Below are 21,268 nucleotides of genomic sequence, written 5' to 3'. Positions count from 1 at the left end.
CATTACGGAAGCTTAACATAAACACTTGGAATTACTAATGATTTATAAGTTGGAGACATTGGATACTAAGAGACTTAGCAGAGAGTTTAAAATAGGAAGCCTATATTAAAGGGGTTATCCCACCTTCTCCTTACCATGCCGTTGCTGCTATCTCCTGTACAAGAAACTGCTCAGTCGGTGGGCTTTACATTTCTATTGATTGACAGCGGGATCAGCTCTCTGCTGATCTACTGACTCAGCCTCCTTCCTTTGCGTGCGAGCTCCCATGTTCGCCGGAAATCACTTCAGCAGCCGCAGCTACAATTGTAATCTCCTATCCCCTCCCTGCAACTAGATACCCATGGTAAGTATTTTATAATCGATGTTTGTATGTATATCATCCCCCGATGTGAAGAGGTACGGCATGTTCGCTATATTGAATGTCATGCCACATGACATTCAATATAGCAAACATGCCATACCCAGTGGCGTACATACAGGGGTCGCAGTTGCGACCGGGCCCGGCACTCCAGGGGGCCAAGCCGCCTGTGGACCCTCCTGGCCCCTGCATCATGCTGCTGGCAAAATGCCAGGGCCCAGAATTCAGTTTCAGAACAATCTCCGTCATGCACCTCTTGCCCTCCGCCTGCCTGTATGAATGAAGCAGGCAGGCGGGGCAGGAGGAGCTCAGGGAGAGATGCCGGCTTGTGGACCCCCCGCAGTTTAGCATGGCCCATGTACCCGCCCTGCTGCCCTGACAGCTGCTGCCTCGTGCTCTGGATCGCAGCAGAAGCGCGGGGAGAAGCTGGGCCATGAACATCTGTGGTGCAAAATGTTCTGCAGGCTGCAGCAGAACTTCCAGAAGGTAGTAGCTGCCCTCGGTTTGTGCACAGCGCCGGGCACTGCACCGTCCCCGCCGCCAGTGTCCCCCACCTCTTTCCCACCCCACTGATAAATTACTAGAATCCAGGCATTTATGGGGGCTCTGTGGAGTGTACTTATGGGGATATCTGTGGAGGGCACTTATGGGGGTATCTGTGTAGTGCACTTATGGGGATATCTGTGGAGGGCATTTATGGGGGTATCTGTGGAGGGCACTTATGGGGATATCTGTGGAGGGCACTTATGGGGATATCTGTGTAGTGCACTTTTATGGATATATTTGTGGAGGGCACTTATGGGGATATCTGTGTAGTGCACTTATTGGGATATCTGTGGAGTGCACTTATGGGGGCTCTGTGGAGGGCACTTATGGTAATATCTGTGGAGGGCACTTATGGGGATATCTGTGAAGAGCACTTATGGGGGCTCTGTGGAGGGCACTTATGGGGGCTCTGTGGAGGGCACTTATGGGGATATCTGTGTAGGGCACTTATGGGGATATCTGTGGAGGGCACTTATGGGGATATCTGTGTAGTGCACTTATGGGGATATCTGTGTAGTGCACTTATGGGGATATCTGTGGAGGGCACTTATGGGGATATCTGTGGAGTGCACTTATGGGGGCTCTGTGGAGGGCACTTATGGGGATATCTGTGGAGGGCACTTATGGGGATATCTGTGGAGGGCACTTATGGGGATATCTGTGGAGGGCACTTATTGGAATATCTGTGTAGTGCACTTTTATGGATATATTTGTGGAGGGCACTTATGGGGATATCTGTCTAGTGCACTTATTGGGATATCGGTGGAGGGCACTTATGGGGATATCTGTGGAGTGCACTTATGGGGGCTCTCTGGAGGGGACTTATGGGGATATCTGTGGAGGGCACTTATGGGGATATCTGTGGAGGGCACTTATGGGGAAGCCTGTGTAGTGCACTTATTGGGATATCTGTGGAGGGCACTTATGGGGATATCTGTGGAGTGCACTTATGGGGGCTCTGTGGAGGGCACTTATGGGGATATCTGTGGAGGGCACTTATGGGGATATCTGTGGAGGGCACTTATGGGGATATCTGTGGAGGGCACTTATGGGGATATCTGTGGAGGGCACTTATGGGGATATCTGTGGAGGGCACTTATGGGGAAGCCTGTGTAGTGCACTTATTGGGATATCTGTGGAGGGCACTTATGGGGATATCTGTGGAGTGCACTTATGGGGGCTCTGTGGAGGGCACTTATGGGGATATCTGTGGAGGGCACTTATGGGGATATCTGTGGAGGGCACTTATGGGGATATCTGTGTAGTGCACTTATGGAGGCTCTGTGGAGGACACTTATGGGAATATCTGTGGAGGGTACTTATGGGGATATCTGTGAAGGACACTTATGGGGGCTCTGTGGAGGGCACTTATGGGGGCTCTGTATATCTGTGTAGTGCACTTATGGGGATATCTGTGGAGGGCACTTATGGGGATATCTGTGAAGTGCACTTATGGGGATATCTGTGGAAGGCACTTATGGGGATATCTGTGGAGTGCACTTATGGGGGCTCTGTGGAGGGCACTTATAGGGATATCTGTGGAGGGCACTTATAGGGATATCTGTGGAGGGCACTTATAGGGATATCTGTGTAGTGCACTTTTATGGATATATTTGTGGAGGGCACTTATGGGGATATCTGTGTAATGCACTTATTGGGATATCTGTGGAGGGCACTTATGGGGATATCTGTGGAGTGCACTTATGGTGGCTCTGTGGAGGGCACTTATGGGGATATCTGTGGAGGGCACTTATGGGGATATCTGTGTAGTGCACTTATGGGGATATCTCTGGAGGGCACTTATGGGGATATCTGTGTAGTGCACTTATGGGGATATCTTTGGAGGGCACTTATGGGGATATCTGTGGAGGGCACTTATGGGGATATCTGTGGAGGGCACTTATGGGGATATCTGTGGAGGGCACTTATGGGGATATCTGTGGAGGGCACTTATGGGGATATCTGTGGAGGGCACTTATGGGGATATCTGTGGAGGGCACTTATGGGGATATCTGTGGAGGGCACTTATGGGGATATCTGTGTAGTGCACTTATGGGGATATCTGTGGAGGGCACTTATGGGGATATCTGTGTAGTGCACTTATGGGGGCTCTGTGGAGGGCACTTATGGAGATATCTGTGGAGTGCACTTATGGGGGCTCTGTGGAGGGCACTTATGGGGATATCTGTGGAGGGCACTTATGGGGATATCTGTGGAGGGCACTTATGGGGATATCTGTGGAGGGCACTTATGGGGATATCTGTGGAGGGCACTTATGGGGATATCTGTGGAGGGCACTTATGGGGATATCTGTGGAGGGCACTTATGGGGATATCTGTGGAGTGCACTTATGGGGGCTCTGTGGAGGGCACTTATGGGGATATCTGTGGAGGGCACTTATGGGGATATCTGTGGAGGGCACTTATGGGGATATCTGTGGAGGGCACTTATGGGGATATCTGTGTAGTGCACTTATTGGGATATCTGTGGAGGGCACTTATGGGGATATCTGTGGAGTGCACTTATGGGGGCTCTGTGGAGAGCACTTATGGGGATATCTGTGGAGGGCACTTATGGGGATATCTGTGGAGAGCACTTATGGGGATATCTGTGTAGTGCACTTATGGAGGCTCTGTGGAGGACACTTATGGGAATATCTGTGGAGGGCACTTATGGGGATATCTGTGAAGGACACTTATGGGGGCTCTGTGGAGGGCACTTATGGGGGCTCTGTATATCTGTGTAGTGCACTTATGGGGATATCTGTGGAGGGCACTTATGGGGATATCTGTGGAGGGCACTTATGGGGATATCTGTGGAGGGCACTTATGGGGATATCTGTGGAGGGCACTTATGGGGATATCTGTGGAGGGCACTTATGGGGATATCTGTGGAGGGCACTTATGGGGATATCTGTGGAGGGCACTTATGGGGATATCTGTGGAGGGCACTTATGGGGATATCTGTGGAGGGCACTTATGGGGATATCTGTGGAGGGCACTTATGGGGATATCTCTGGAGGGCACTTATGGGGATATCTGTGTAGTGCACTTATGGGGATATCTGTGGAGGGCACTTATGGGGATATCTGTGGAGGGCACTTATGGGGATATCTGTGGAGGGCACTTATGGGGATATCTGTGGAGGGCACTTATGGGGATATCTGTGGAGGGCATTTATGGGGATATCTGTGGAGGGCACTTATGGGGATATCTGTGGAGGGCACTTATGGGGATATCTGTGGAGGGCACTTATGGGGATATCTGTGGAGGGCACTTATGGGGATATCTGTGGAGGGCACTTATGGGGATATCTGTGGAGGGCACTTATGGGGATATCTGTGTAGTGCACTTATGGGGATATCTGTGAAGGGCACTTATGGGGATATCTGTGTAGTGCACTTATGGGGGCTCTGTGGAGGGCACTTATGGGGACATCTGTGGAGTGCACTTATGGGGGCTCTGTGGAGGGCACTTATGGGGATATCTGTGTAGTGCACTTATGAGATATCTGTGGAGGGCACTTATGGGGATATCTGTGTAGTGCACTGATGGGGGCTCTGTGGAGGGCACTTATGGGGATATCTGTGTAGTGCACTGATGGGGGCTCTGTGGAGGGCACTTATGGGGATATCTGTGGAGGGCACTTATGGGGATATCTGTGGAGGGCAATTATGGGGGCTCTGTGGATGACACTTATGGGGGAGGGTGCCCCATGGATCAGTTTTGCACCGGGGCACCATGAATTGTGTGTACGCCACTGGTCATGCCTCTGTCAGATTGATTTTCACACTGGTGTTCTTCTCTTCCCTCCTGCGCCAGGCCCAAGTAGTACACTGTTAAAAACCACTATAAAAGGGTAGCACGGACAGTACTGGGGGCAGTCTGTGTGGAGTATGGTGACAATACAATGGGAATTCAGGGGCCAGTGGTGGACATTACAGCGGTCCAGTCTGGGGACAGTACTGGGGGCAGTCTATGGACATTCCTGTTGGCAATCAATGTACATTACAGTGTGCATTTTAGTGGCAATGGTGTATATTACAGGAGTGTACTCAGGGCATTCAGTGTACGTTGTAGGGTCATTTTTGTTGCTATATATTATTTTAAAACATTTATATTTTCTAATATTGTTTTATTGTCTGACATTTCATTAGAATTATCTATAACCTTTGTTATTCCTAGGCAACCAGTAAAGATTACAGAGAGGTGATCTCTGATTCTGAATTTGATGAACTCGAAAATACTATGTCATCAATGCAGGTAATTCTAATTGTTTATTTTTATTCTGCATATTTGAATCTATATTTTTTATAAATCATTTGATAATCACATAATAACTGTGTTTTGCATGGTGGGAGAAGATCACAGACATATCACCATCTTTACTCATGTATTCTGACGCAGTGTATTAGTTGAGAACTTTTTGGCAAAGAGCTTCTCCCTTTCAAACATGTTTTCTTTACTACCGATGAAGCTGAATGACATCTCACGCTATGGTATTCAGAGTCTCCACCCCTACATTCATTGTTGATATCACTGGCACCCTAGCGTAGTCTATATCACTGGCACCCTAGCCCAAAGCTCAAAACATATGTATGAATTTATTATAAAAACATATAATTTTTGTTTATGGGATGTCAGCAATACCACTCCTAGTGTGAAGTATTGGCATAGCATTGCCGGCGATATGGAGGAAATTCAACAACTGTACCAAAAAAATCAATTTTGAGGAAGAAATTATCATTAATAAATTATCTACTTATCCTCTCTGTATTCATACTATTTAGATAAAACTACCATGGTCACGTAGATTGGCATGTTTGCTTTACATACTATAATTTAAAACATGAATTGAGAACATGTCATGTGAAATAACATGTAAAATATATATTCAAATTTAAAATATACATCTTTATAATGTAAATCATTTCCTATTTTTTTTATTTAAAAAATGAAAAAAATATAGATATCGGAAATCGATGAAAGTTGGCTCAATGAAAGTTTTGGACATGAAACAATTGAGGAAGATGAGGTATTGTACAAGATTCAACATATGTTTTATCTACTGTACTAAAAATAAAAATGGTTACTACTTTTGCAAAATTATCTATTTAGATGGTGTATTACCTGCCACTTTGTCCAGGAATTAAAATAACGACAGACAATGCTACTTCTAAATGTCTATGCCTAAGAGTCGGCCCTGTTTGGTTCATCTCCTCTTCTGATGTTAAAACTCGAATTTTCTTCATAAGAAAAAGCACAAATGTTCATGTCAAAAAGAATATGAGTAAATTCATCAGTCCGGTGTTGTTCTTGGGTGGGTGGGTTTTTTTTTTTCCGACCCTTCTTTGAACCTTACTATAGTGGCCTGACTTCTCTATGTTCGACACAGCTTAAATTTTTTTTTCCCTCTATACGATTGATTTTTTTGTCTGACAAAATAGGCAGTTTTTAAAATACTGTTTAAAGTCTTTTTGTAGCAAAAAAATTTGTTAAATTTTACTTCTTACCTTATATTTTTTTTTTTTAGGAAATGAAAAGTCTATTAGAGCGCCTAAGGAAAAAAAATAGAGCTGCAAACCCAGGTGAAGACTATTGTTTTCAGAATGACCCATTATGGTCACCCGAGGAGGATTGTTCAATTGAAGAGCCAGACCCGGAAAAACGACTAAAAGAATTGCACTGGTGTAACTGTGGACAGTGCCAAATCTTGACATCAGTAAATGATTGTTTATGTTGCACAGAGATCTATGCCTTGGAAAGCCTATTAACCCCAGAAATTACTTGCATCTGTAAACATCCAAGTTTTAATGAAGTTTGTCAAGAGAGTGATCGACCCATTGGTCTCATTACATCTATGCAAATTACCACTGGTCAGGCAATGGACTCCAAAAACCCTTGGTGAGTCAACTTTTTTTTCTATATGAGCATACTGAAAGTTTGTAGCTATTGCCACTTGAAGGTACTTGTATTTAGTAGAACACCTCTAATTATATTAGATGTGGTTAGTTTTAAAACCTGTTACATTAGGTATTTCTTGAGGCAGATATCTCTTCAGCGAAATAATCCCATTCCAGAACATAGTCTCGTGGATGTCGGACAATAAAGTAATTCTTTTTGTGTTTTTCTTTTTAGATGTCTTCGTTTGCCCGCTTATCGAGCATTCACTATGTGGGTACATGGCCCACTTGGTAGACATAACAGGAAACCAATTCCTACGTTTGCAGTTCTAAAAATCAGAGCACTTTTTCCCGATCCAAATGGTTGTTACACGAGTTTTCACTATTATCAAGACGTTCCACTTACACAATCTGATTTGGATTTAAACTTTTAATGCTATATTATTTTGTTTTATTTTCACAGTTGTCTTCCATAGATTTTAAAAAGTATTTCCAATTCTTGACAAAGTGTTTGTATAAATTCATCAAATTACCTTTTGATTTGAAGATAATAGGAAACAATTGATGTATTATGATTGTCCATATTATCTCCTTTGCTAACTTGATTCATTTGTATTTCAACATATATACTGTATATATCCTGGCGTTACGACCACCCTTTAATAAAATAGTAGAGGACTTTATTTTACTATATAGGAATAAGCACTAGCCTATTGGCACTTCATCATTTACGTCCCCAAGCTGGCAAGTTATTTATTCTACAGTGTGCAAGGATCATCTCCGTTGATCCATTGTGTAGGGTGGTCCTAGCCAAGGAAAATATTTGTATATAATGAAATGGTAAATCGAATCAGAATAACTCAGAAAGGACAATCAAAGTATATTAAAAATTACTTATACTGGATATAAGTCAATAGCTGAAATTATACAACTACTTTTGTTTTTTTAAGTTCTATTAGAAAAAAGTACAAAACAAAGACATAACAGTCAGGATAACCAATATAATTTTAACATCTAAGTAATTTAAAATTACAATAACGACTAAATTGGTCAACACTAAAATAAGAACATATTATAGTTTTAATACAATGAACCATATGTTGTTAAAATTATTACCTAACGCACTTACAGCGCCCACCTATATCCAAAAAATCGGATATATCATCCAGCTAGATCAGCATTTATAGATTGGTTTATCCAAGTTTTTGTATTTAGGTTGGCTATTTATGTGCATTAGATAATAATTTTAACCACTCCGGGTTCACTGTATAAAATTTCAAAGATGACTCATATTTTATTCTTCTCCAATTAATTAGATTTTGAAATTTGTAATTACTTAGAAGTGAAATTGAAATGAACACACTTGTCCATCATCCAATGGACACACTTGACTGTAACAGAAATTTGACTTTTTTCACGTTCATATTTCATAATGTACCATCTAAGTCTACTTTCACATTATCGGCAGGCTTCTCCGGCAGTCATGAGAAAACAAAGGCGGATACTTGCTTCCAATTGTGCAGAAGTTCCACTCAAAGTCTGCATGGTTTTATTCAGCCATCCTCTCTGTCTGTTTGCTATGATCTGGCAGGAACGCCGAACGTCCCAAATTATTGACAATGTGGTTGGAGCTGAGTTTAAGAGGTACTACTACACTACAGGCAGCACTTATCTGCCTTGATTTTTGTCTACCCTGTACAGCCTGCTTGAGAAGGCTGATGAAATTGAGAAGGTAGAAGAAGATATTTCAATTATATTATTACTTTTGTTTAATAAAATACAGCAAATTTTGTCAAACCTAAACTAATGTTTCCTATCAATAAAAAGTTTATCGATATATGTACAGATTAAATTCTATAAAAAGATATCTCATAAATGTGATATTATATGTTTTGATTCATGATTCAGTTAACTTTCTATTTCGTAAATAAATAAAACTTGTTTTAAAAGTTCTGCTTATTTTTTTGCCGTATAAAATATTTAAATAACACACAAGGTTTTCCAGAACAAATTATTTATTGAAACACAAACAATTGGTTCAAATAGACAAGCTTTGATGTAGAAACACGACCATTCACCTCTACAAAAAGATGACTTTTAATAGGTAATAACAGTAACAGTGTACTAATAATTATATATAATTTTTTTTGGTGGGCTGTGTATTGTACAATCAGATTATTATGTATATTTCACTTTGAAAACTTCCAATTGCCAAACAGCTTTTTTTATAAAAAAAAAACAAAAAAAACATCTGAACTAGTAATGCAACCAAATAAGGACGCAGGCATACAATTGTTTGGTTCAACATCCAATTATGCCTCTCATGTGGCACCTTTATCCTAAATTTTTATACATAACTTTATTGCAGCCAAAAATGGGTATTATGCTAATCTTTTAAGTTCAGAGTTCAAGTCTGAAAAAAAGGAACACACCTTAGTCTTGGTCTTTATACCAACAGTAATCAGCTTTTTTCATATGGGTGTCCATTTACATTATGTAAAAGGCTTATGTAACGGGGTTCCGAAGGTGCACTCGGTCTCCCATTTGCCGCAGACCTGCTGCTTAGCTTCTGGAGCGAGGATCTGTGTTTGACCTCGTTCCCAGGGCGGCTTTGCTAGCTGGGAGGCCCCCTGCTCCTAAGTCTGCCTTGAGCGCCGAGCTGATCTCTCGGTGCTTGACTGGTTGGTCTGTCGGTCATGTGACACTGGCCACGTCACATGACCCTCACTCCCCACTATAAATACAGGCAGCCTGCTGGCCACAGGTTGCCTGTTAATTTAGGTTCCACCTGTGACTTTGTCTTCCTGGCGTACTTACCTCCTGCTGAATTCCTGACGATCCTCTGCCTGCTCCTTGTATACTTTGCTGCTCTCCTGGTATTCTGACCCCGGCCTCCTCCTGACGATCCTCTGCTGACTCCTTTGGTACTTCATGACTCTCCTGGTATTTATGACCCCGGCTTCTCCTGACAATTCTCTGCTTGCTCCATTTGTACTTTGTAGCTTTCCTGGTATTGACTCAGTCCGTTCACGTTCTGTTGTTTGTCTGTCTGTCATCCCTGCACTTATTCCAAGCTAGGGATTGCCATCCAGTTGTCCCCTGTCATTAGGACTCGCGAGGCAAGTAGGCAGGGCCAGGGGTAAGGGTGGAGCGCAGTGGTCACTTCCCTTCCCCCTGTGTGTGTGTGTACGCGACCGTTACAGATTAACAGGCCCAATAACCACTGTATAATGAATCCTCTGGTGACCCTGACGGACCATGTCTCTAATCTGACGCAGGAGTTAGGGGAAAAACTCAGTTCTTTAGAGTTGGGGCAAGGTTCTTCCACTCCTCAGGCCTCCAGTCCGCATTTTGAGCCCCAGATTAAGCTCCCAGAACCCTTTTCTGGAGACCGGAAAAAGTTTCTCTCTTTTAAGGAGAATTGCAAACTTTACTTCCGTTTGCACCCCGTGTCCTCTGGCCCCGAGAGTCAACGCATGGGCATTATAATTTCCCGACTACAGGGTGATTCCCAGGACTGGGCGTTCTCTTTACCTGCTGGCGCCAGTTGTTTATCTTCTGTGAAGGGGTTCTTTGAGGCCCTGGGTACCCTCTATGATGAACCAGACAGGGCTCTAGTAGCCGAGACGGCTCTAAAGGCACTGGTTCAGGGCAATCTACCTGCGGAGGATTATTGCACCCAATTCAGAAGGTGGTGTGTCCCCTCACAATGGAACGAACCAGCCCTGAAGAGTCAGTTCAGGTCAGGTCTGTCTGATAATTTAGTCAGTTATCAACTTCCAGAGACCTTAGAGGAGATGATGACCCTTGTTGTCCGACTTGACCGACGGATTAGAGGTACGACAGGAACAACAGTTCTCTTCCCAGATGGTGGACCAGCCAGAGTCCTATCCCAGAGACAATGCTGAGGTCTCCACCGAGGAACCCATGCAGGTTGGCATGACCCGAGGGAATCTTTGCCGCAGACTTGGAGAATGCTCTTACTGTGGAGATCCTGACCATTGGATCAACCAGTGTCCTAAGAAGGTCCTCTCTGTCAAGTCTCCTAAGGCAAGGCAACCTAAAGACCAGGTACACCCTGATTTTTCTAAATGTAAGCTTTTGGTACCCATTACGATTTCTCTGGGAGTAGATAAATGGCCGGGTAAGGCCTTTATTGATTCTGGCTCAGCCGCCAGCTTTATTGACTCTGAGTATGCTGTAAGATTGGGTATTCCAATGTTTGATTTACCAACTCCTATCCATGTCATGGCTATTGATGCTACTCCTCTTATTGGTGGTACAGTGAGCTCATGTACCCCGGAGATTTCTCTAACTGTGGGTGTGTGCCACTCAGAGAGATGTTCCCTTTAAGTCCTGGAGAACCTACCGGCTGAGGTGGTAATAGGGTTGCCTTGGCTCCGACTACATAACCCCACTATAGATTGGTCCAATGGGGAGTTGATGAGATGGGGGCCTAAGTGTGACTCGTACTTGTCCGTGGTACAGGCTGGGGTCTCAGTAAAGTCTGATACTTTACCCACTGTTGTTAGGGAATATTCGGATGTATTCTCATCACCAACCCCGGAGGTTCTCCCCCCCCCATAGACCTTATGATTGTACTATAGAGCTAGTAGAGGGGGCCAAGTTTCCTAAGGGGCGAATTTATAATCTTTCTAAGCCCAAACGCAAGGCCATGGAAGATTATATTAAGGAGAGCCTTGGTAAAGGGCATATTAGACCTTTTGTCTCTCCTTTGGGGCGGGGTTTTTCTTCGTTAAGAAAAAAGATGGAGGTCTTAGGCCATGTATCGATTACCAGAGATTAAATAAAATCACTGTCCAGAATAGATACTCCCTCCCATTGATTCCGGATTTATTTAACCAGGTTCTGGGGGCAACCTGGTTTTCCAAAATTGACCTGAAAGGGGCATACAATCAATACTCCGGTAGGACACTTTGAATATCAGGTGATGCCTTTTGGACTCAGCAATGCCCCAGCTGTGGTCCAAAACTTCATGAATCACATTCTTAGGGAGTTCTTAGGTAAATTTGTTATTGTCTATCTTGACGACATTTTGATATTCTCTCCTGACTTCGAATCCCATATGTCTCATGTTAAACAAGTATTACAGGTGTTGAGGGAGAATCAGCTATCCGCTAAGCAAGAGAAATGTGTCTTTGGTGTACAGGAGATTCTGTTTCTAGGGCATGTTCTGACTCCTCACGCCTTCAAGATGGATCCTGGTAAGGTACTAGCAATTAAGGAATGGGTAAGACCTTCATCCTTAAAGGCCTTACAACGGTTCTTAGGTTTCGCCAATTACTATCGTAAATTTATTATGAATTTTTCCGTAATTGCTAAACCGTTGACCGACCTTACTAAGAAAGGGGCGGATTTGGAGAATTGGTCTACGGAGGCCATTTCTTCATTTGAAAAATTAAAAAAGGCATTCAGTAGCGCTGCCATTCTGATCCAGCCTGATCAGGAGAAACCTTTTATTGTGGAGGTGGATGTGTCCGAGGACGGCGCAGGAGCAGTCCTTTCACAAGGTCCTGCTAGCCTCACTAACCTGAGACCATGTGCCTTCTTCTCCAGGAAATTCTCTCCCACGGAGAGAACTACGATATAGGGAATAGGGAGCTGCTGGCCATTAAATGGGCATTTGAGGAGTGGAGGCATTTTCTGGAGGGGGCAAGGCATTGTGTAACTGTTGTCACTGACCATAAAAACCTGATGTTTCTCGAGTCTGCTAAGAGGTTGAATCCCCGTCAAGCCAGATGGGCTCTGTTTTTTACTCGTTTTGATTTTTACATTACGTTCAGGCCGGGAAGTAAAAATGCGAAGGCGGACGCATTATCTCGGAGCTTCCATGCTTTTCAACCTACTGAGGTGCCACCTGAATCCATCCTACCAGCAAAAATCTTCATAGCAGCTCTAACCCAGGATATCTCGGCTCGCATTAGGTCTGAACAACATCTGGCACCGGTATCCACCCCAACAGATAAGTTGTTTGTTCCCGTACAATTTCGTCTCCAGCTGTTGGGTGAGTGTCACGATTCTGCCTTTTGTGGACATCCGGGTGTTGAGGGAACTAAGGATCTGGTTTCTAGATCTTATTGGTGGCCCACTCTAACTAGGGATGTCAAGTCCTACGTGTCAGCCTGTGAGGTTTGTGCCAGGTCCAAGACACCTAGGACTCGCCCTGCAGGTAACCTACGACCCCTACCCATTCCCAGTAGACCCTGGTCCCATATCTCGATGGACTTTATAACTGACCTACCGCCGGCGGAGGGTAAAACTGTAGTTTGGGTAGTGGTCGATAGGTTTAGCAAGATGGTCCATTTCATTCCCCTGTCTAAACTCCCGAATGCCAAAACACTGGCGTCTATTTTTGTGAAAGAAGTTGTTTGATTGCATGGTATCCCGGAAAATATTGTTTCTGACAGGGGTGTGCATTTGTGTCCAAATTCTGGAGGGCCTTCTGTCAAAAATGTAAAATTTCATTGTCTTTTTCCTCTGCCTACCATCCTGAGAGTAATGGGCAGACTGAACGCCTTAATCAGTCTGTGGAACAATTCTTGAGGTTGTATGTTGCTGATGACCAGCAATTATGGGTGAAATTTCTTCATTGGCTGAATTTGCTTTGAATAACCGTGTCAATTCTTCTGTTGGGGTTTCACCTTTCTTTTGTAAACATGGTTTCCATCCCCGTTTTCATTCTGGGTCATCCGTATACTCCTTTAACCCTGAGGCGGATAGGCTCTCCTCTGAACTGTGCACAGTTTGGGCCTGGGTTCAATCGAACTTAGAAAAGGCTCAAAGGTATGGTTGTCCTCCAAGAATCTCTTTCTTAAGGTAGATTCTAAAAAGTTTGCTCCTCGTTTTATTGGACCATATAAGATCACGGAGGTGATTAACCCGGTATCATTTAGGTTGGAGCTGCCCGACTCATTCCACATTCATAATGTGTTCCATAAATCTCTGCTTAAAAAATATTTTGAACCGGTAGTACCATCGAAAGCCTCGCCTCTGCCGGTTCTTGTTAATGATGCTGTCGAGTATGTGGTGTCTAAAATAGTGGATGTCAGGAAGGTGCGTAATTCCTTGCAGTACCTGATTCACTGGAAGGGGTATGGACCTGAAGAGAGATCTTGGGTACCCGTCAGGGAGGTTCATGCTCCTAGATTTGTTCGAAAATTTAATTTAGAACACTCTGAAAAGCCATCGCCTGAAGTCTTGGGTCCGGTGGCCCCTCGTAAAAGGGGGGGTACTGTAACGGGGTTCCGAAGGTGCACTCGGTCTCCCATTTGCCGCAGACCTGCTGCTTAGCTTCTGGAGCGAGGATCTGTGTTGACCTCGTTCCCAGGGCGGCTTTGCGAGCTGGGAGGCCCCCTGCTCCAAAGTCTGCCTTGAGCGCCGAGCTGATCACTCGGTGCTAGACTGGTTGGTCTGTCGGTCATGTGACGCTGGCCACGTCACATAACCCTCACTCCCCACTATAAATACAGGCAGCCTGCTAGCCACAGGTTGCCTGTTAATTTAGGTTCCACCTGTGACTTTGTCTTCCTGGCGTACTTACCTCCTGCTGAATTCCTGACGATCCTCTGCCTGCTCCTTGTGTACTTTGCTGCTCTCCTGGTATTCTGACCCCGGCCTCCTCCTGACAATCCTCTGCTGACTCCTTTGGTACTTCACGACTCTCCTGGTATTTATGACCCCGGCTTCTCCTGACAATTCTCTGCTTGCTCCATTTGTACTTTGTAGCTTTCCTGGTATTGACTCGGTCCGTTCACGTTCTGTTTGTCTGTCTGTCATCCCTGCACTTATTCCAAGCTAGGGATTGCCGTCCAGTTGTCCCCTGTCATTAGGACTCGCGAGGCAAGTAGGCAGGGCCAGGGGTAAGGGTGGAGCGCAGTGGTCACATCCCTTCCCCCTGTGTGTGTGTGTACGCGACCGTTACAGCTTATATACAAATGTCAAACCAGTGTATATGCTAACTGATAATATTAACACAGCCGTGTGTATGTAGACTAAGGTTGCATGAACTATTACCCGTTATTTATTTCCAAATCTAGATAAATATTTGTCTATAATTTCCTGAGATGGTGGTTTTGGAATTGGGTCTATATTTTTTGGTAATGATGTTCGTGTGGACTCTCAATTCTGTTTTCTGCATAAAGAAATATGTCACGTAGAATTTCTTTCAGGAATTCGTTACAACGCTGTTCGTATAGTATTTTGACCACCCAGGCCTTACGGGCTTTTGAATATTCTATCCGAAAACGCTTTCGGCTTGATTCTTCAGTGTCACTTTCAAATGTTCTCAAAACCACTTGAACTCTTTCTAGATTTCTATTATGGTCTAGAACAGCCAAAGTTGTCCGTGCCACCATACCATCGAAGTAAAAATGAACTCGCTTAGGTCTGTATTTTAGGGCACTTGAATGGAACACTTCTAATTCGCCGGTGTGGCAGAAGAAAGATAAGTGTTCCAAGTCACGTTGAAGTGATGGGTTTTCAATAACAGCTTTTAGTTTTGCAAATGCAGCGGAATCTTCCGTTAACCATTTAGTGTGTGGGAGGCCTGGTGGATGATGGCATTTACAGTATGGCCCATCTGCATCCCATTCGTGCACATTCAAAACATGATGAGTAATAGAATTCCATCTTGCCAATAAATTTGAAGCGTCCTCATTACAATTTCTCGCACACCACCAAAGATGGTTTTTGATAGATTGTATCCATGTAGAAATCTTTTCAAAATTTTTTAATTTTGAGACAGCCAGTAGTTTTTGACCAACCGATTTGGCCATATACCACACATCAAATTGGTGCTTGATGTTCGGATAGTCCTCCCTTACAATTTTTTGAATTGCAACATGTCTGTCTGTTGTTATGATTCTTACTTTTACATGAGAAGACAGTATTCTTTCCAATGTCTTTTTGAAAGCAATTTTCTCCAAGCTCACTGAATTATTTGGGGGTGCAATTTGTTCGACAGTAAAATCCCCTATTTTACTTGACTCTGTGTCCAACAAGGCCGTAAACGCAGTATTTGGCTGAAAAGCCAGGGCTATTGGATTACCCATCACCAGCAAGGCACACCGCTTGTTGTCCAATAGATGTGATAATATTTTTTCATTCTTGTTTCCAATGATAATCAATCATAGGGAATATATATCCTCTTTGGTTTCCAGCTGGAACTCGATTAACTAGGGGCTGGCTATTCCAAAGGTGTTTGTGGTGACCCTTTGTGCATCTCACATCCACATTTATAGCAGAACCACATTGTCTAACACCAATATGCGTTATTTCATGACCACATGTCTTACGATACTGGCATGGAATCATACTAATTAGTTTTTTAAGACAACTATAAATACTATAAATTTAGGCTCATGCAAATGGTTATCTGAGTCAGATGATATGGCATCCATGTTGTCCAAACTGGAATTTGGATTAAAAAAATCTGTATCTTCGTCATCACTGTTGTCAGAAAGGTCACTTAGAATTTCGTCTTCTTCAATATCAGAATCTTCCATTGGTATATCAAAGTACTCTGGATTTGTTTTAATAGACTCTTTTTCAACAGGTTGCACTACTCCTTCCATCCAATCCAGTTTTTTAACAACCGAAGATGGTGCTTTCTGAACTGGTGAACTATTATCAATGGGCGGGCATACTGGTGTGCAGCATACACTCTTTGGGGTAGAAGTAAAAAGTGGTTCTTCTGGGCTTAGTAAACACCTATGACGAGGAGATGTATGTGGAATGGCAAAATGTGAATAATTTGGATCTGTATTTGATATTGACACAGTATCAAAACCAATCCTTTGTTGACAGTGTGATTGTGAATCAACAGTTTCCATCAAAGATAATGCACTTTTATCTAACCTGTTGTCATTATTGTTAGCAATGTACTTGTGGTACAGATCCTCGCCTAACGGTAAAATTTCAACTGTTTCAATTTCTTCAAGAGTACCTTTTTTTCTCATTCTCTCTTTTTTTGGTAAATCATATGAGTCTGTCAATAGCTTGCAAGTTGTCCCACGATTATTATTTTTTTCCTTTGCATGTTTGAGTCCCACTATTTTTCTTAGGAATTAGTGAGGAGTCCATAACAAATACATTTTTGTCCTCGTACCAGTATAGGTCAGTGTTTGTAGAATTATCTTTGGTTTTGATGTTACTGCATGCAGTATTTCCAGCAGCAGTTATAGGACTAGAAAATATGGGCAACTGGAGATATACAGTTTCACCAATCGATAATCCGGATAACACTATGTTACTGTGTTACTGTTTATTGTTGATCTATTTGGATCCATGTCAACTCTCTCTGTTTGGGTTACTCGTTTTCTTTTTCGTGGCCTGTTTTCTACAGCGTTTTCATTTTTTTCAAAGGGTGTTTCCTGTGATACCCCAATTGTATTTTCCGGTGTCATCGTCTTTAGGTCTGGAAAAATTGTTGGTAGAGCATGTGGAAATAGTATTTTTCTTGAATCGCCATCCTGATATGCAAAATAATCAAAGTGACGGGAACATAGTCTATAGCGGTCGGTTTGTTTTCCAAGAAATATTTTTTCTACCCAGTCTTCCAAATCTTGAAAATATTGGGGTGCTTGCAATAGCCAACGGCGAATTAAATCTTTGTCTTTAGGGAAAACATGCATAATAATATATATATTTTTTTTTTTCCATGTATTACCACAACCAGGGATGATGCAGGATGGCATGACTTGAGATGGAAATACACTATCAAATGAAATAGAAAAATTATTATTGACCGTGCAACTGGTGATACAGGCCAAAAACTAAAATTTTATTATTTAATATATTCATTTTTTATGAGGGCAATGGGTAGAACATCATAAAGTGTTAAATGAAACGTATCTAATACATAGTAACATGGTTTATAAGGCAGAAAAATACATATTTCCATCCGGTTTACAGTCTGTTATCCAGCAAATTGATCATGATGAAGGCAAAAAACCAACTGTGAGGTAGCCAATTCTCAAGACTATAGGTGAGAAAATTCATTCCTGACTCCAATCAGGCAATCAGAATCAATCCCTGGAAAAACAACACCTCTCTAGTAGCTATAGCCTGTAATATTATTACACTCCGGAAATACATCCAGACACCTCTTGAACTGTTTTAGTGAACTCACCATCACCACCTCCTCAGGCATAGAGCTCCATAGTCTAACTGCTCTTACCGTAAAGACTGGCAGAAGAACGGTCCGGCTACAGCAGTGCTGTACCTGAACCGAGATAACCCTCATCTAACAACTGTTCAAACTTGTTGTGGGGGGTCAGATCAGGGCTAGCCTCCCTGGTACTATTCCCTCTACCCCTCTTTTTAAATGTGATACACCTTGCTAACTCACTCTCCTGATCAGTGGCGGATTATGCAGTAGTGAAATCCCGACTGTGCCGGGGGGAACGCAGGACAATGAAGAATGCGCGCCTGCCTCACCATGCTGGACACAGGTAACTATTATCTTTAGAAAAATAATTGTTTCTGTGTGTGCCAACTTTGGGGGGGAAAGGGGGGGGTGGCAGGAGAAGGACACGGGGCAGTGTGGTAGCAAATAAGTTCAGGGGAGTGGTCAGATTAATAAATGGGGGCAAATTACTTCATGTGGGGCAGATTATTACTTTGGGGCAAATCACTGCAGTGTGTCGGCAAATTCTTCATGGTGGGCAGTGTGGGGCCAAATTACTTCAGGCGTGCAGTGTGGGGGCAAATTATTTCATGGGAGTGCAGTGTGGGTGCAAATTATTTCATTGGGAAGTATGGGGGAAATTACTATATGGGGGCATTGTGAAGGCGTTTCTATTAGGGAACATTATTTTTGGTGACACTATACAGGCATTATTACAGTTATTATTACTGGGTGCACTCTAGAAGACATTATAACTGCTGTAGACAGGGACCTTTGGGATAATTTTTCAAACTGGTGTAAAGTAGAACAGGTTAATTAGCCCATAGCAATCAATCAGATTCCACCTTCCATTTTTGACAGGTTCTTTGGTAAATGAATGGTGGAATCTAATTGGTTTCTATGGGCAACTAAGCCTGTTCTACTTTACACCAGTTTGATAAATGACCCCAATTATGAGAAATCTAACATGTCTGTATAACAAACTCTGGAGAGATGAGATGCGGCTGAAAGAAACTGAGGAGAAGAGGAAAGAGAAGATCTACATGACAGGAGATGTCAATGGAAGTAAGAGGTATGTGGTGCTGAATTCTCCTCCATGTAGAGCGGGCTAAGATTTTAATTTGTAGAGGTCACCTGCAGTCCTATGTAAAAGCCCATATAACAGTGCTAACTTTCTATGTGTAGATAATGTAGTAGATGTTCCCTGCAGTCCTAGGTAAATACCCACATAACACAATAATTCACTGTGTTATGTGGGCTGTTACATAGGACTGCAGGTAACATCTATACTAAGAGAGTTTAGAGGTTGGTGGGGGTCTGACTCCTGGCACCCCTGACAATCAGCTGTTTGAGGAGACAGCAATGTCCCAGTGAGCGCCGCATCCTCTTTGCTCAGCGCTGTGCATTTGATAGCACTGTGCTTAGTATTACAGATCAGACTCAATCACTCTGATGGGAATGAGCCGCAGCTAGGCAACGTGAACCATGAATATGATGTCATATGGCCTACGAAGAGACTTTGGCGCTCACGAAGCACCGCAGCCTCTTCATAATGAAAAAAATGAAACTAAAATTGAGGGAGGGGCCTGTGTGGGGTAGACAGCCCCTGGCCCATGGGCGTCCGCAGGAGGGGGCAAGGGGGGGCAAGTGCCCCCCCCCTGGAATCTCCCCCCCCTGGAAAGATTTCCCCCCCTCCTGTGAGATGCTCAGAAGTGTGGGGGGGGGGGGGGGAAGCGCTCATCTCCATAGTCATCTGTATCGCCGTCCTCAGGACAGCGATACAGATGACTGTGCTGAGGCAGCGGAGAGGCGTGTCCCTTTCCCTTCCTCTGATAGGCTGCAGGCACTAGGCCGGCAGCCTATCAGAGGCCGGCGCAGGCACCGCAATGTCGTCATCATGCCGCCTGAGCCGTACAGCGTGGGACACAGGCCGGAAGAGGCCTGCATCACATCACTGCCAAGGAAGTAAGTATAAGTGTTTATTTTTTTTTGTGAACAATACTGGTGGCTACTGGCACATAATGGGGGTCTCTGGCTACTGGCACATAATTGGGGTCTCTGGCAACTGGCACATAATAGGGGGCTCTGGCTACTGGCACATAATGGGGGTCTCTGGCTACTGGCACATGATGGGGGGGCTGTTATTACTGGCACATGATGGGGGGGCTGTTATTACTGGCACATGATGGGGGGGCTGTTATTACTGGCACATGATGGGGGGCTGTTATTACTGGCACATTATTTGGGGCACTATAGGGGCATCTACTGAGGCCACAAAGAAGGGGTGTTTTATATGGGGGGCTCTGTACAGTAGAATTTTATACTGGGACACATTATGGTGGGTACTATGAGGAAGGGGGGAGAGGAGTGCTATAAGGTCATCTATGGGGGGCACTAAGAAGGGGTATTTTATACTTGCAAATTATGGTGGACACTGAGGGCATCTACTGGGGCATTTTATACTGGTACATTATGGGGGGCACTAGGAGGAAGGGGCGAGAGGAGCACTATGGAGGCATTTACTGGGGACACTATATAGGGGTATTTTATACTGGCACATTATGGGGGCACTATGGGGACATTAGCTCAACTGGGGGCATTACAAGGGGGTATTTTTATGGTATATTTATGGTGGGCTTTATTACACCCACATGGTATGACCCCCTAGTAGCAGCACCATCCTCTCCCTGCTCTGCTATTCCTCTGCCCCTTCTCCAAATCCTTATTATGAAATCTTTTTCATTAGGATAAAACACAACATCAGCTCCGCCGAGCCCCCCAGCCAAGTGTTGAAGTGGTGTCCGAGATCTCCAAGGGCCAAGCCAAGTAATTGTAAGCTTTCATGTGAAATATGTTTATGTTATACACATATAGCCTACACTGTGCCACACAATATACAGTATACCGCTACACTGTGTAGTCTGTTCTATAAGCACCATTGTTTTGTGGCGGCGGACAGAAAATAATCTGGAAGTGCCCCTCCCAATACCAGGCTCTGGATCCGCCACTGCACAGCTCATGCGTTATTATACTTTGTGATAATGAATATGCCCATCCCCTTCATTACATTCTCAGAAACAAGCAGAGCATGGATGTCAATAAAATTTTGCACCCCCCCCCCTGGAAAAATTTCTCCAGACGCCCATGCCCTGGCCTATCATGCACTTAATCCGCCCCTGCTCCTGAGCCTCATCGCTACCACCCTCCCTAACATCTACCCCATACAGTGCTTGCTCAAGTGAGCAGCTTACTTTTTTTCAAAATTGTTAATGCCTCTCAGTGAGGAAACCCGTCCGTTTAGATACTCTACTTGCGA

General features: G+C 43.9%; 1 protein-coding gene and 1 long non-coding RNA gene across 4 annotated transcripts in view; one reads left to right on the top strand and one right to left on the bottom strand.

Moving 5' to 3' along the window:
- The window catches only part of MOCOS (molybdenum cofactor sulfurase), a 1,795,153-nt gene that overhangs the window by 960,969 nt on the left and 812,916 nt on the right, over positions 1 to 21,268 (bottom strand). The gene's annotated exons all lie outside the window — the stretch shown is intronic.
- Positions 5,089 to 6,507, top strand: LOC121001327. The gene is made up of 3 exons (XR_005779029.1): positions 5,089 to 5,166; positions 5,873 to 5,938; positions 6,437 to 6,507. It is a non-coding gene; the product is annotated as an uncharacterized LOC121001327 (long non-coding RNA).

Source organism: Bufo bufo, chromosome 5 (genome assembly GCF_905171765.1).
Source record: "Bufo bufo chromosome 5, aBufBuf1.1, whole genome shotgun sequence".
NCBI classification, from domain to species: Eukaryota; Metazoa; Chordata; class Amphibia; order Anura; family Bufonidae; genus Bufo; species Bufo bufo.
The sequence above is the reverse complement of the archived record's forward strand: the minus strand, read 5'-3'. Positions and strand labels throughout refer to the sequence as shown.